Genomic DNA, 14,549 nt, shown 5'->3' on the forward strand with positions numbered 1-14,549 from the left:
ATGTTACAAAGCCATTTTTATTTGAATTCCTGTTTCTGGAACTGCTTGTTCCTGGGCATCATTTTCAGTTTGATGTACTTATCATGCTTGGATGGAAAAGTCATTCTCTTATTATCTCTCAGGAGTTTGCATCCTGGGTCGCTGGTTAAGCAGAATTCCATGTTCAGTTCCTCTTGGTACTAACGGACACACTCCTCGATGCGTGAATCTGCCCAGGATTGGAAGATCCAGAAATACTGCACCTACATGGAGGACTCCTACTGAGTCCTCTGTGGGTGTGTGGGTCTGAAGAATGTAGGGCAGAGAGGGAAAATTATGTTAAAACTAGAAAGAGGTGTAATTTTGGTCTTATTCATAGTATGGATTTGCATGAGACCTGTGATGAAACTTAGGATGACTCAGGGGGATAATTTAGTTGTAAGTTAGAAGATTTTTAAACTATGCTGATATTGGCAGAGGATGGCACGTTGATTGTGTTGGTTGATAAAAGAGATGACTGGTATCAACATAGCCAGATTTTTTAGTTCCTTGGGCAGCATTCTGTGAGAAGAATCTTGTTAGGGAAAAGGAGACTCTGACACGTACAGCATGTTTCTGCCTAAATACTTGAAAGTTTCTATCACAATAAGGGAGTTAGGCACCAGAGAGACATTGCTAGAATAGTTTTACAAATGTAGGTTCCAAAAAGATAAATATTTTTCTCTTGCTGTCTGGTACATGTACATGTTTTCATTTGACCAAAAGCCTGTTAAATTTTTTTTCAAGCATATGGAAGAGTACCGAGAAGATTGAACACTGCCCAATTTAACAAATGTTAGAATTTTGCAAAATTTTCTGTAAATACTTTTAAAGACCTAAAACATTGTAGATAAAATCGTAGAGCCTTTTGTACCCCTCCTCTATTCCCTTTCTTTTCTCTTCCTCCATCACAGTGGTAAATGCTGTCTAAACTTTGCTATTTATTATTACCCTTCATGTTTTAACAGCTTTGCTGTATATTATCAATATCAATTGTATGTCAATAATATATAGCACTGTTTTGTGTGTTTATAAACTTAACATAACGTGGTACTATAGAGTAGATACTATTCTGCAACCTACTTTTTCCACTCATCTTTATTTTGAGTTTTAACCAATCCAATACATGTAGATTTTCTAGTTGAGTCCTATGTAGTGCTTCATTGTGTGACTGTATCACAGTTTACCCATTCCCTATTAATGTTTTCTCTCTCTCTCTCTCTCTTTTTTTTTTGAACTGGGGTGAACATCCTTAAATCATGTTTTCTTACCATGTATAATAGTTTCTCTAGGGTATATATCCCATAAGCAGAATTGCCTAAGGTATACCAACTTTACCAGACTCTCCCAAATTGCTTTCTAAAGTGTTTTTTTGGGGGCGCCTGGATGACTCAGTCGGTTAAGCGTCCAACTTGGGCTCAGATCATAATCTCACTCTTTGTGGGTTTGAGCCCCATATCGGGCTCTGTGCTGACAGCTCAGAGCCTGGAACCTGCTTTGGATTCTGTGTCTTCCTCTCTCTCTGCCCCTCCTTCGCTCATGCTCTATCTCTTGCTCAAGAATAAATAAACATCGGGGCACCTGGATAGCTCAGTCGGTTAAGTGGTTAAGCGTCTGACTTCAGTTTAGGTCATGACCTTGCAATCCATGAGTTTAAGCCCCACATTGGGCTCTGTGCTGACAGCTCAGAGCCTGGAGCCTGCTTTGAATTCGTTGTCTCCCTCTCTCTTTCCCCCTCCCTTGTTCATGCTCTCTTTTTCTCAAAAAATAAAAATAAAAAAAAAAATAAAGTGGTTCTATTAATACTTGTTTTCTGAATCCTTAATAATACGTGGTATTGTCAGATATTAAACTTGTGTCAGTCTGGTAGAGTTGTGAAATGATACCTCATTTAATTAACATTTCCTTGGATATTAGTGGGACTGAGCATCTTTTAATATGTCTGTAGTCCATTTGGATTTCCTTATTTGTGAAATGTCTATATTCATACATATCCTTTCTCATTTTTCTTCTTATTTTTTTAAAATGTTTATTTATTTTTGAGAGAGCGAGAGAGCGTGAGTGGGGGAGAGGCAGAGAGAGAAGGAGATAGAGAATCCTGAATAGGCTCTGCTCCATGAGACCCTGGGATCATGACCTGAGCTGAAATCAAGACTCAGAAATGCAGCCGATTGAGCCACCCAGGTGCCCCTCTTTTCCTATTTTTCTTTTGGGGTCTCATTGGTTTTCTTACTGATTTAGAAAAGTTCTTTATATATATTTGTTCTAATCCTGTATCAGATAATTGTGTTGCAAATAACCTCAGGTCTGTGGCTTGTCTTTTTTACTTAATATGACTTTTATACAGAAGTTAAAATACGTAGGGGCTCCTGGGTGCCTCAATAAGTTACGCTTCTGACTCTTGATTTCAGTTCAGGTCATGATTTCACAGTTTGTGGTTTCAAGCCCTGCGCTGCATTGGGCTCTGCACTGACAGGGCTCGGAGCCTGCTTGGGATATTCTCTCTTTGTCTCTGTCTCTCTCTCTTTTCCCCTTACCCCACTCATTCTCATGCTACTGTGTGTGCTTTCTCTCTGTTTTTCTCTTTCTCAAAATAAATAAATAAACCTAAAAATACACATATAAAAAAAGTTAAGGGGTGCTGGGTGGATCAGTCAGTTAAGCATCTGACTTTGGCTCAGGTCATGATCTTGCAGTCGGTGGGTTCGGGCTCTGCGTCAGCCTCTCTGCTGTCCACACAGAGCCACTTCAGATCCTCTGTGCCCCTCTTTCTCTGCACCTCTCCCGCTTGTGTGCATGCTCTCTCTCAAATAAGTTAATATTGAAAAAAAAATTTTAAGTTCAAATATGTAATGTAAAATCGATCATTTTTTTCCTCCATGTAGTTTATCCTTTTTGATTCTTGTTTTAGAAACTTTTCCCTATCCTGATATGAAATGCCACTTTCACTGTCACACATCCTCTGTGTCCATTCTGTTTCTGGGTTGTGTATTATGTTCCATTAGTCTCTTCGTTGATTTCTTTACCAATATCACACTTTTTTTTAATTGCTAGAAATTTATAATAACTCTTACTTTCTTTGGATATGTTCCTCCTAATGTATTTAAAACTTTTTAACACCTTTATTGAGGTAAAATTTATATAAGATAAAGTTTACCCATTGTAAATTACAATTGAATGGCTGTTAATACATTTGTAGAGTTTTTTTTTTCCCCCCCACTATGGTAAAAAATAAACAGTAAAACCTTGGTTTGCGAGCAGAATTCGTTCCAGAAACATGCTTGTAATCCAAAGCACTTGTGTATCAAAGCTAATTTCAAGAACCATTGGCTCAGTTGTGATCATCTGATGTTTGGTGTCACATACTGCTTCTATTGCAAGATATCGCTCATTCATCAAGTTAAAGTTTATTAGTAATGTTTGCTCATCTTGCATAACACAGAAATAAGTTACTTGCAGTCTGAGGTTTTACTGTATATAAAACATAAAATTTACCATTTTAAGGTATATAGTTCAGCAGTTATTAAGTATATTCCCATTGCTGTAGAACTATCACCACCACTCATTCCTAGCATTTTTTTAATCTTCCCGAATTGAAACTTCATCATACCCATTAAACTCCTCATTCTCCTATCTCCCCAGCCCCCAGCAACCACTATTCTACTTTGTCTCTATGAATTTGACTACCCCAGGTACCTTGTACAAGTGGAATTGGATAGTTTTGTCCTTTTGTGTCTGGCTAATTTCACTTAGCCTGTTATCTTCAAAGTCCATGCATGTTGTAGCATGTGTCAGAGTTTCATTATTTTTTAAAATTGAGTAATATTTCAGCATATGTATGTACAACATTTTGTTTTTCCGTGCATTCATTGATGAACACTTGGGTTGCTTCTTTTGTTGTGCATAATGCTGTTATAAACACGAGTATACAACTACCTGTTTGAGTTGCTGCTTTTTTTTTTTCCAATTTTTTTTTAATGTTTATTCATCTTTGAGACAGAGACAGAACACGTATGGGGAAGGGGCAGATAGAGAGGGAGACACAGAATCCGAAACACGCTCTAGTCTCAGAGCTGTCAGCACAGAGCCTGATGCGCGGCTCGAACTCACCAACCTGAGCTGAAGTAGGATACTCAACCGACTGAGCCACCCAGGTGCCCTGAGTTGCTGCTTTCAATTCTTTGGGTATATGCCCAGAAATGAAATTGCTGGATCATATGATAAGTCTATTTCTAATTTTTTGAGGAACTGCCATACTGTTTTCCAGAGCAGTTATATATTAAGTAATCTCTATACCCAACATGGGGCTCGAACCCACAACCCTAAGATCAAGAGTTGCATGCTCTTCTGACTGAGCCAGCCAGGCTCCCTCATCATTTTATATTTTTACTAACATCATACAAGCATTCTAATTTTTCTACATTCTCAACACTTGTTTATTTCTTTATTAGAATAGCCATCCTAATGGGTATGAAGCGGGTAGAGTTTTAAAATTACACCATGGTCCAATTTAGGAATAGTTCTGTTTCCCCCAGAAGTCCCTTTTGCCCATTTGCAGTCAATCACTGCTCCCAACTTCTCCAGGTAGTCATTGATTTGCTTTCTTTATGTATTTGCCTTTTCTGGAAGTTTCCTATAAATGAATCATACAATATGTGTCTTTTGTGTCTGGCTGTTTCACTTAGGGTAATAATTTTTGAATAATTTATTCATGTATCAATAGTTTTTCCTTTTTTATTGCCAAATGGCATTCCATTGTATAGATATACAACATTTTATTTATCACTTTACTAGTTGATGGATGATTCTGGATTATTTTCAGCTTTTGGCTATTTTGAAGAATGCTGCTGTGAACACGGTTAAGTCTTTGTATGGATGTATGTGTTAGTTTCTCTTGGACAGATATCTAGAAGTGAAATCGATGGGTCATGTGTTAAGTTTATGTTTAACTCTTTAAGAAAATGGCAAACTTTTCCAAAGTGATCATACAATATTACAATGCTACCAGCAGTTTATGAGTATTTCATTTTCTCTACATCCTTGTAACACTTGGTATTGTTTTTTTTTATTGTAACCATTTTAGTGGTTATGTAGTGCTATGTTATTATAGCACTATATCATATAGTGTTTGTGTTTCTCCATGACTGGTGATGTTGAGCGTCTTTTCTTGTGTTTATTAGCAATTTGTATATTTTCTTCTTTTTAAAAAATTTTTTTAAGTTTATTTATTTTTTGGGGGGGAGGGAGAGAGAGAGAGAGAGAGAGAGAAAGAAAACACAAGTGGGGGAAGGGCAAAGAGAGTGGAAGACAGAGAGAATCCCAAGCAGGTTCCACACTATCAACACAGAGCCCACCACAGGGCTCCAACTCACAAACCATGAGATCATGACCTGAGCCAAAATCAAGAGTTGGATGCTTAACTGACTGAGCCACCTAGGTACCCCTGTATATCTGCTTTGGTGAAATGTCTGTTCAGGTCATTTGTCCATCTTTTTTTGTTGTTGTTTGTTTGTTTTTGATCTTTTTTTTTTTTTTTTTTTTTTTAAATTTATATCCAAATTGGTTAGCATATAGTGCAACAATGATTTCGGGAGTAGATTCCTTAGTGTCCCTTACCCGTTTAGCCCATCCCCCTCCCATAACCCCTCCAGTAACCCTCAGTTTGTTCTCCACATTTATGAGTCTCTTCTGTTTTGTCCCCCTCCCTGTTTTTATATTATTTTTGTTCCCCTTCCCTTATGTTCATCTGTTTTGTCTCTTAAAGTCCTCATGTGAGTGAAGTTATATGATTTTTGTCTTTCTCTGACTAATTTCACTTAGCATAATACCCTCCAGTTCCATCCACGTAGTTGCAAATGTCATTTGTCCATCTTTAAATTGGGTTGTTTTCTTCTTAACTGAATTGTGAGAATTCTTTCCATAGCCCGAATACAAGCCCTTTTTCAGATACATGATTTGCAAATATTTTTTCCTAGCGTGTCTTTTCATTTTCCTAATGATGGATTTTGAAAAGCTAATGGTTTTAATTTTGATAAAGTCCAATATATTACTTTTTAAATAGGTTGTACTTTTGGTGTCATGTCTAAGAAATTTTATTTTTTTTTAATTTTATTTTAGAGAGAGAACATGAACAGGGGAGTGGGACAGAAGGAGGGAGGGAGAGAGAGAGAGAGAGAGAGAGAGAGAGAGAGAAAGGAATATTAAGCAGGCTCCATGCTCAATGCAGAGCCTGACATAGGTCTCCCTCCCATGACCCTGGGATCATGAGCTGAAATCAAGAGTCAGGGCTTCTCAGCCAACTAAGCTGCCCTGGTGCCCCATGTCTGAGAAATCTTTAGTTCAGATTCACCAAAATGTTCTCCTATGTTTTCTTCTGGCAGTTTTATAGTTTCAGATTTTATATTTGGTCTGTGATCTATTGTGGTTGACTTTTGTGTCTGGGGTAAGATATGGACCTAATATTTTTTCCTTTGTATAGATATCCGGTTGTCCTAGCACTTTGTTTTTTTGAAAAGACTATTCTCTGCCTATTGAATTGGCTTAATACTATTGTTGCCTATCATTTGTCTGTAGATATGTGGGTGTATTTCTGGATGTTGTATTGTGTTCCAGTGGTCTGCTCCTTTATCTTGATGCCAATACTATACTCTCTTGATTATTGTAGCTTTAGAGTAAGCATTGAAATTGGATAATATAAATGCTCCTATTTTATTATTCTTTTTCAAAATAATTTTGACTATCTTAGGCCTTTTTAAATTTCCATACAGGGCGCCTGGGTGGCTGAGCCTTCAGCTCAGGTATGATCTCACAGTTCACGAGTTTGAGTCCCACATCGGGTGAGCTCAAGCCCCACTTTGGGTAAACACAAGCCCTGCTTCTCTGTCTTTCTCTTTCTCTTTCTCTTTCTCTTTCTCTTTCTCTTTCTCTCTTTCTCTCTTTCTCTCTTTCTCTCTTTCTCTTTCTTTCTCTTTTTCTCTTTCTCTTTCTCTTTCTCTTTCTCTCTGCCCCTCCTGGGATTCTCTCTCTCTGTCTTTGCCCCTTGCTCACTTGCACCCCACCCCCCCAAAATAAATAAATAAATAAATAAATAAACAAATAAACAAACAAACAAATAAATAAATAAATAAATTTCCATACAAATTTTAGGATAAGCTTGTCAAGATTTTGGTAAGGATTATGTCAAATCTATAAGTCATTTTGGGAGAATTCCCATTTAAGTGCTATTGGGACTTAAAGTCCATGAACACGGAACCAAACTTTTATTTATTTATTTATTTAAAAAAGTTTTTTTTTTTAATGTTTATTTATTTTTGAAGGAGAGAGAGAGAGAGAGAGCGTGAGGGGCGGCGGGGACAGAGAGAAAGGGAGACAGAGAATCTGAAACAGGCTTCAGGCTCTGAGCTGTCAGCACAAAGGCTGACTCGGGGCTTGAACTCACGAACCGCGAGATCATGACCTGAGCTGAAGTCGAACACTTAACCGACTGAGCCACCCAGCTGCCCCATATGGAACCAAAATTTTAAACAAGACTTTTTTTTTTTTAAACCAAAGATTACTCTATATCATGTGAACTTAAAAAGAACATTTGGATTAATTTCTGTATATTTCTGAGAGTTTTAGGGATACTTAATTTATATAAGCACTTACTTGTCTTTAGGCCAACTTCAGTAGAACTGCTTTAAAGGATTTTATATATATATAAATATATATATTTATAAATATATATTTATATATTCATTCATTCATTCATGTATTCATTCATGCATGCATTCATGCATGCTTTAGCTCATGACCCTGATATCAAGAGTCGCATACTCTATCAACTGAGATAGCCAGGTGCCCCTAGAAATTCTTGTAGATAGAAGTCCAAATCTTCAAAGGTATACCTATTTCAGTGTGACTCCAAACCAGCAAGCCTTTTTATGGCATAACTATGGACGCAAAAGGCATCCCCAAAGAGGATGCAAAAGATGCAGACCCCTTTAAGAGCCAGTGTTACTGCCAAAGATGGCCTAAGCATTTTTGTTAAGAACCTCCTTATGACAAAGGACACGAAAGACAAAGATACAGGAAAACAATGACTTTTTCTGGAAGGCTAAGGATAACTAACTAATGGGTATCCGAAAGCAAATTCATGACAGTTACAATCCAAAGAGCTAATTCTTACAAATGTTTTTCTCCTGCTAATCTGAATTTGGAAAAGAAGGTACAAGGAGAAGTTCACCATCTTCTCCTGAACCGACAAAACCCCCAAATCCAGGAGACTGACTTTGGTAAGAATTCTTACCTTTTGCTGGCCTTTGTCAGTTGCTGGAGTATTTTTAGCTATAGTCTACAGGGCTTGTGGGGTGTCCCAGCTGTTCCTTCACAGTCACTAAAACTAAAATAAACTAAAACAGAAAAAAGTCCTTTTTCTACTATCCTCCTTGGCTTTCTGGCTGGGACCCTGTAAATTGGACTGACAAAAGACAGATTAATAAGAGCAAAGTACACAGGGTTATTTATTTAATACAAGTTTTACATGAGATGAGAGCCTTCATAAAGAAATGAAAAACCAAAGAAATGGTTAAACGTGAATGTTTTTGTGTTAATTTTGATGAAGAGTGGAAAGTTGTGGCAAAATGTTCTAAGACAAAAGGGTCTGAGCTAAGGGTAATAAGCTGGGGAAATTTAGCAAGGCCTTAATATTCATTATGTCAAGGTGCCATATTTTGGGTCAGTGTGTTCTAAACCTCATCAATAATGATGGTAAATCACATAGCTTGATAATGATGATATCCAAAAGTAATTATTTCCAGTTTGAGTATACCCATTAATGTACATAGCTAATTCTAGATTCTTTTTCTTTTCCACCTTCTGAATTATCATAGTTATTTATCAGTTTTATGGTCTTTATGAAGGGTCTTTTGGGTATTCCAGAAATTGATTCATTTTTTTACCACTTCCATCAGGGTAATGTCTTTAAAATTCTTCTGTTGGTTAGTGGACCCACTTTTTGTTCATTAGGTATTTGGCTTGCTTTTGGTGGATTTTCACAATTTAATGCTAGCACATGATAGGTGCTTAATAAATGTTTGTGATAATAGAGCTGAACCCCATTGTGAACCATTGATTTGTAACATACTTCTCTCCCCTTACCAGCTCAAGTACCTCTGTCCCTTGAATGAATGTAACTCCTGATGCAGTCACACACACAAAAGCTTAAGTATTTTCAGCTCTTGTATGTAATATTCTTGGTTAGATTCTCTGTCAGATGACACTAGTGATTAAGCCTTTGGAAAGAGCCCAAGAGTTTTCAGACTCTCTGGCTAGACAATAGCAACAACAGTGGGTAGTATACACTGACGTGATGATACTTGGCAATTCTAAAGCAACACTGGTTTTATACAGGAGCATCAGGTTAAACCAGTTAAGACTCCTTAGGCTGAAAACCTACTTTGTAGATTTTATAGTTTTATTTACTTTTTTTTTTTCTCCAGAATTGTTTCCTTAAATATGTAGCAGAGATCATGGTAGATACTTATTTGTACTCAAAGATTGAGATGCTCAGCAAGAGGGCTGTTGGCTTAAAGGGAGCAAGGACAATGAGTATTTTGGGGTTCACAGTTAGACTCTTGAAGCCTCTGTCCCTATCTTGGGGAAAAAAGGAAGGGCACCCTAGGAAGGTTGGGACCTTGCCAAGATGTAGAGCAGTATCAAAGAATACTCTCTTTAGAGCACTTATAAATTTGAATTAGTTCTTACAATAGCACTGTGGTAAGCAATTATAGTTTACTAATGGAAAGGCCAAATAAAATGAAATTCAATTAATGTTTGTTAAATGTCATTAAGCACTCTACTTAGTGTTTGTCCAAAGCTCCAGAGCAGGCAACTATAAATGCAAAATCCAAATGCTGCATTTTGCCAAGAGAGCATTTTGGTCTCTGTATCTGTAAATATAAATACTTCCTGAATTATAAGATTATAGTACAGAAATTTTCTTTAGTAGAAATTAGAATGCAAGTGTTTCAAAATATACTTATTTAGGTCTTTATGTTTAATGAATTTTCAAGTAAAAAGTCGGAATTAGAAAAACAAGAAACAAACTTAACTTAGAGTTGTATCTTTTTTAGTAAAGTGTTATGATTTAGTCAAATCAAACACAAGGTAAAAAACTGAACTTGAGTTCTTGTTCTATAATACTTCAAACAAATGCTTATTTGACTGAATCATAATATGAGCACTTCGTTAAAAAGTATTACAGAAGACGAAGTCAAGTTTCATTTTTTACCTTATGTTTGAAATGTTAGTATAACATCTAAATGACGGTGTCTTACAGATAAAGCTGGTGTCCCAGTGGAAATTGAAGGAGGGAGTCAAGAAATAGCTTTGGAAATTATTATGAAGGTCCTAGTCATAATGGTAGCTATTCTTAGAACGATTGTAGGGGGTCAAATGAGATATACTTGGACACAAAGCACCGTTAATAGGAAGAAGAAAATGTTGGTAAATTACATTATTATCCTATAATTATTATTATTAATATTATATATAATTATTATTATATTATCCTATAATAATATAATTTTACCTTCGTATAGCTCTTTATATTTTTTAATCCAGTTAAATCCATCATTTTATTTGGTACTGGAATAGAGTTTGAAATATACTAAGTGACTTCTTAACATAACATGTTAATTTCAGGGATGCTATTACTTTTTTTTTTCCTTAAACTATGATTAAAAATACTAGATACTTTAGGGGCACCCAGGTGGCTCAGTTGATGGTTAAGCATCTGACTCTTGATTTCGGCTCAGGTCATGATCTTCCAGTTCAAGGGATTAAGCCCTGTATTGGGCTCTGTGCTGACAGTGCAGAGCCTGCTTGGGATTCTCTCTCTCCCCCCTTTCTCTCTGCCCCTTCCCTATTCTTTCTTTCTTTCTTTCTTTCTTTCTTTCTTTCTTTCTTTCTTTCCCTCTCTCTCTCTCACTCTCTCTCAAAATAAATAAATAAATAAACTTTACCCCCCCCCCCATACACACAAACAAAAACCAGATACTTTACATTTAATTATTTTGTACTTGATTGGTACATTGATAATATTTTTCAAAGAAATATCAATTTTGTTGAAACTAGAGCCCAAGTGTTTTAATTTTCTTATCCTGGTCTCTGTTGTACCATACTACTGTAAAACGATCAATCTTCATTAAGTCCTCGGTCACTTTTTATTTAACCTGGCCAAAACAGTGTTCTCTAAGAGCCTTATTTCAAAGATCTAATTTTGTACAGAGATTTGAAGGCAACGTTATAGCTACTCTTCTGTTTTCTCTGAGCTAGGTCATAGGCTAAGGAGGGGAAGAGAGAAAGAGTTCAGAAGTTGGAATAAAATCGTAGAGGCACTTGGGTGGCTTAGTTAGCTAACTGACTTCAGCTCAGGTCATTATCTCACAGTTCGTTAATTCGAGCTCCACATTGGGCTTTCTGCTGTCAGTGTGGACCCCACTTTGGATCTTCTGTCTCCCACTCTCTCTCTGCCTCTCTCTCTTTCAAAAATAAATAAACATTAAAAAAAGAAGATTAAAAAACCCACACAAACTTTTAAAAAAGGTGAGTAAAATGGTGAACATTTAAAGTAGTTTTTTGTGGAGTATGAGCAGGGTCTCAGAATTAATCAGACAGTGTAGAATTAAATTTTCTAGTAGTCACATTTTAATTAGTTAGTTAATTGATTTTTAAGTAGGCTCCACGCCCAATGTGGGGCTCAAACTCATGACCCTGAGATCTAGAGTCACATGCTCTACCAACTGAGCCAGCCAGGCATGCCCCATAGTAGTCACACTTTTAAAAGTAAAAAGAAGTAAAATTAATTTTAACAACATATTGTATGTAACCCAACAAATCCAAAATGTTATAATTGCAATATGTAATCAATATAAAAACTGAGATATTTTGCCCTTTTTTAGATGTAGTCTTCAAAATTTATTATGTTATGTTTTGGCAGCACATTTGATTTTGGACTAGCCACATTTCAAGTATCCATCAGCTACATGTGGCTAGTGGCTATCTGTTGAAAAGTGCAGTTCAAAAGTAAGTAAAAAGTAATACATTTTGAGCTGCATAGATACTGTCATCTGTTATTTACATGAATATATTATTTTTTCTAACAGTCCTTGAGGATAAGGCAATTTATTTGCTAGACCTGGCTTGATGAACTCAAGGGAAGTTGATACATTAAAAAAAAAAAAAAGGTGAGATCCAGTTAGAAGGAAGTTTATTCTACAGGAGGAGGCGGTGCCAATACTAAATTTAATACACCATCCTATGTAGATACATCCACCTTGTCATATGAAAGCTATGTACAACTGTATATATCCTTTAAAGGTATAGAAAAGGTAGTATACTACATACAGCACTCTGTATCTTGCTTTTTTCCCACTTAATATACCTTGGAGCTGCTTTGTTGTTTTTAAAGTCTATATTATATTCCATTGTATGAATGTACCATAATTTATGTAGCCAATTTGCTATTTATAGTTGTTTTCAATATTTTGCCCTTAGAAACAGTGCCATAATGAATATCTTTGTATATATGTGTTGAATACATATGTGAATATCTGTAGAATAAATTCTTACAAGTGAAATTTCTGGTTTAAAAGGTAGGTATACATTTCTTATTTTATAAATATTGCCAAATGCAATAGAAGTTATACTAGTTCACACTCTAGTAGTGTGAATAAACTTTTTCTGAAATAGAACTGATTCTCCTAACTGAGTCTTAGTAGAAAACAAAATTTATAGATTTAAAACATTTTAGGGGCGCTTGGGTGGCTTCAGTTGGTTAATCACAGGTCTTTGGCTCAGGTCATGATCTTGTAGTTTGTGAGTTCGAGACTTGCATCAGGCTGTCTGCTCTCAGCACAGAGCCTTCTTTGGATCCTCTCCCTCTCTCTCAGCTCCTCTCCAGCTTGTTCTTTCTATCTCTCAAAATAAATAAATAAACTTTAAAAAGGTGTTTTTATTGTGCTATTCTAATAGAAGAGGCATAGGTAACCCCCCCCCCCCCCATCTTGAGATGATCTTTTTTTTTTTTTTTTCTTTTAATGTTTATTTTTGAGAGAGAGAGACAGTACGAGCAGGGGAGGGGCAGAGAGCAAGGGAGACACAGAATCCCAAGCAGGCTCCAGGCTCTGAGCTGTCAGCACAGAGCCCGATGCGGGGCTCAAACCGACAAGCTGTGAGATCGTGACCTGAGCCGAAGTCGGAGGCTTAAATGACTGAGCCACCCAGGCTCCCCTTGAGGTGATCTTCTTGAGCCACCTCAGAGGAACCCCTCAGGTTCCAGAGTATAGATTGAAAACACTGATTGTAATCCAGCTCCTCTTACTTTATGTATGAAGAAAAGGGTTCCAAAGAGATGGAGCTATTCCTCCAAGACCTCCTAAAAGGAGAAAAATAGGAAAAATAGGAATGGCTCTGAAATGTATATGAAAGGAATTTCTTAGTGTTCTCTGTAACAGACTGACCTCAATTAATGACTTTTAAAGAATCAGCCTCTTAAAAATAGCGCTTGGTGTTTGATTTTTTTTTCATAAGCTTCATGGTTAGTGGAGACCTTGGCAGCTCCTGGCGTTGGGAGTAGAATAGGGAACTTGATTGATGATGGGGGGGGGGGGGGGGAACCAAGGGAGAGAGTCCTTGCCTTCACGTTTCTTTCTTTTTTTTTTTTAATTAATTATTTTTTTTTAGAGAGTGTGAGCATGAGAGAGGGGCAGAGGGAGAAGAGGGAGAGAGGAGAGTATGAGCAGGGGAGAGGGGCAGAGAGGGAGAGAGAGAGAGAGAGAGAGACAGACAGACAGACAGACACAGACTGAATCTTAAACACACTCCACAGAGCCCAAAACGGGGCTTGACCCTACAACCTTGGGATCATAACCTGAGCTGAAATAGTCAAGACATTCAACCAGCTGAGCCACCCAGGTGCCTCTTTGCCTTCATATTTCTGGATGTGGCAACAACTGATCTGAAAAGCAAAGGGGCAAAGACTCAGCTGAGGAGGATGAGGTGGTATAGGAGAAAAAAAATCTAGAGTGCCTAGTCCAGTGCCTGGTCCATTGTAGCTGCTAGTTATGCTAGTTCTGTGTTAGTGGAAGTATAGATTGGTCTAGCCATTTTGGAAGGAAGTAATCAGATTATACATTATGTGTACTCCATGATCCAGAAGCTCTTTCCCTAGGTGTATATCTGAAAGAAATTCTCACACAGTACATAACTGGTTGTTCATTACGGTGTTATATGTTTATGGAAAATATGCTTGTTGTCCTTCTCTTTCCCCAATGATGGGTAAATTAGGATAGATTTCTACCACTAAGAATTATCTAGCAATTTGAAGCAGTGGACTACATGTGCACAGGCAATGTGATGTCTCTTAAAAACATGATGCTGAATAAAACAAAGAAACAGACTGGCATATGTAACACAATAGCATTTATATAAATTAGAAAATGCATTAAGTAAAACACTGCATAGTTTGTAAGAAAACATGTGAACACGTA

General features: G+C 36.9%; 1 protein-coding gene and 2 long non-coding RNA genes across 6 annotated transcripts in view; 2 read left to right on the top strand and 1 right to left on the bottom strand.

The window, feature by feature from the left end:
* AHCYL2 (adenosylhomocysteinase like 2) overlaps positions 1–14,549 on the top strand; it is a 166,342-nt gene that overhangs the window by 12,746 nt on the left and 139,047 nt on the right. The gene's annotated exons all lie outside the window — the stretch shown is intronic.
* Positions 1–14,549, bottom strand: part of LOC122211170 — a 16,171-nt gene continuing 1,622 nt past the window's right edge. The window contains exon 2 of the long non-coding RNA XR_006198536.1: positions 1–285. This is a non-coding gene — a long non-coding RNA (uncharacterized LOC122211170). The remainder of the gene's footprint in view (positions 286–14,549) is intronic.
* Positions 12,046–14,549, top strand: part of LOC122211174 — an 18,951-nt gene continuing 16,447 nt past the window's right edge. The window contains exon 1 of the long non-coding RNA XR_006198541.1: positions 12,046–12,084. This is a non-coding gene — a long non-coding RNA (uncharacterized LOC122211174). The remainder of the gene's footprint in view (positions 12,085–14,549) is intronic.

Source organism: Panthera leo, chromosome A2 (assembly GCF_018350215.1).
Source record: "Panthera leo isolate Ple1 chromosome A2, P.leo_Ple1_pat1.1, whole genome shotgun sequence".
Taxonomy (NCBI): Eukaryota; Metazoa; Chordata; class Mammalia; order Carnivora; family Felidae; genus Panthera; species Panthera leo.